The sequence below is a fragment of the Mus caroli genome, chromosome 6 (genome assembly GCF_900094665.2).
Source record: "Mus caroli chromosome 6, CAROLI_EIJ_v1.1, whole genome shotgun sequence".
Classification (NCBI taxonomy): domain Eukaryota; kingdom Metazoa; phylum Chordata; class Mammalia; order Rodentia; family Muridae; genus Mus; species Mus caroli.
The window spans coordinates 45047288-45049914 of NC_034575.1; positions in this window are offsets into that span (position 1 = coordinate 45047288).

Below are 2627 nucleotides of genomic sequence, written 5' to 3' on the forward strand. Positions count from 1 at the left end.
GATGGTTACTTCCACCATCAGTGAAGTGTTGAGTCAAGGAGACTATATACTCATTTAAAGTTAAACAACCCTTTATATGTGCAGTGTGCTATACAGAACACAAGACAACCTGGAGGACCTTTTGTTGTAGTGGAGACTTATTTTGGTTTAAGAGTGGTAATATACAAACGTGAAACATTTTCCGCCCCCTAGTGGTTAAATGTAAGTTTGCAATGTTGGCTCTAACACTTTACAAGGGGGAAGGTCACTATTGAGTTTGGAAGTGAAAATTGCATGATGCACTGTCATAGCTAATTTCTTTTACTGCATATTTTACAAAGGAGGAACAATAGACTCTGCTTTATTAACCACAATGTACCAGTGCCTAAAAATCTGGTCAAGAAGTAAAATCAATTTTGGGATAGTTTTCCTTCAGGATTAAAATAATATTTTTCAATTTCTATAAAGAAAATGTTAATTTGACATCAATCTGGTTATAATTTATTTCTGTTCTTGATTCTAGTAGTGGTTTTCCTGTTTGGCTCCTTTCATATTTTAGTTCCTATATTGAAGATGAGGATATGGGTAATAATTCTCGCTATTTCCTTAGATACATCCAGGAATATGTGCATCACCTTCATAGTATGTTATGAGGAACTTTTTTTGTTGGTTGTCTTTGGACATATTTTGGGGTAATCATTAGTGTAGAATTTTCTGACATCAAGCGCAAAGTTTTCAGTTTTAATTGACTCTAATATGAAGCAGACAGGAAGTAAAGTAACAAGTTAGGTTCTTTCAAAGAGGGTGACCGAGTTCCCAAGTTCAAGAGAAAGCATTGCAAACAGCACACCAGCAAGCACAGCTTTTCATTTAAGAGAAGTAAACTACTCAGTCTGTTTTCATGGCTGTCCTTAAATGTCTCCTCTTATCTGACAGGCTCACAGAAAGCTGTGCTCGCCCAGGTGTTCCAGGCGCTCCATGAGCCTGGGACCCAGGTCAGTCATGCTGCCAAGTACTCACTCACTTACACGAGTGAGTAAAAGTGGAGAGGAAATAACATAGCGTCCTCTGAGATGGGCTAAGGACATTGTAGAAGAAGAATGGTTAGGTGACAAGTTTTGTTTGTTTGTTTTTGGTGTTTGGAGACAGGATTTCTCTGTGTAGCCCTGGCTGTCCTGGAACTCACTCTGTACACCAGGCTGGCCTCAAACCCAGAAATTCACCTGCTTCTGCCTCCCAAGTGCTGGGATTAAAGGCCTGTGCCACCACTGCCTGGCCAGGTTTTAACAATTCTGGGTAGCAGAAGGCACTGTAGTAGCGCCCAGACCTCTGGAAAACAGCTAGCTTTGTTGTTTCCCTGGGATGGTTTTTGTTTGTGTAATTAAGGCAAAACTTCAGGTGTGCTTACATTGTATCAGTGTGCGTATAATGAATAGAATCAGATGCCAGAAATAGACTACTGAAGTATATTTAATTGAATTGTAAACTTATAGGAGATTAAGATGATAAATGTTATGTTATATGGATTTTTATCACAATAAAAATTTGTTTCAAAAGGCAAGCAATATCTCCCCAACTTAAAAAGCACAGCAGTGACTAAAATGTGCAACGTCTGACAAACAGAGACCGAGAATACTCTTCCAGAGACTGAGTTAATTGCTAAACGGGAAGGTCACAGAGTCTGGGAATAGTGAAGATGGCCTGACGCTTGCTGGGTAATGTTTCCTAACTGAATCCTGTTGAGCATATGGCTACAGACATCCACCTGGCGGGAAGGGTGGAGGTGTCTACTATACTCCATGGTGGTGGGTCAGGGCACACTGCTGATTTATTTTAATTGCTTGCTGACTTGTTCCATTTCCCAAATAAGATCTGTAACAGACTGCAAATCGCCCAGGGACTGTATGACCTCTGTAGGTAGACATCACCTCTGGCCACTGCTCCCCAATTCTGCTTGTCAGAAATCACCGAGATTTCCTGAACCTCTCTGGCCCAGCTCCACTGCTGAAGCAGAATGGTAGGTTGGTCTTCATCATGATACAGGAGCAGTGTGGGAGCTGGGGAGATAGTTTAGTTGGTAAAGCGCTGCCTTGCGGACTTGAGGTTCATGGTGGTTCATGGGCTTAGACACATGAGTGTCTTTGAAAAAAATTGAGAAAGAAAGAAAACGAAAAATAAACCCCTGAACACCTAAGGCCTTTACTTGCATTTGCACATGTGCACATTTATGCATGCATTCACACTTACACATTGCACATGTTTGAGTGCATGTGTGTGTGTGTGTGTGTGCACGTGCTCGCATGTGCATAAATGCTTGTGTGTACAGACAGACATGCATCCCAAAGCACTTTTACTGCTGGAGAAGCAAAGCTATTAGTTGTGCTTAATGACCCGAGATGACAATGGTCCCCTCTGCCTCTGAGATGCTGGAGCCCTTACCTCTCATTCCCCAAGAGGTGGGTTCTCCTTTCATTCTCTGCAGGTAGATGCCTCAGGGAAGAGATAAAGTAATACTTTCCCAGAATCTATATTATGCCTATCTCCCCCTCCCTTCCTCCCTCCTCCTCTGCTGCGTCTCTTCTTTCCCCTCTCCCACTTCCCTTCCTTCCTTCTACATCCATGTGTGGTAGTCTAAAACACTAAGGGTT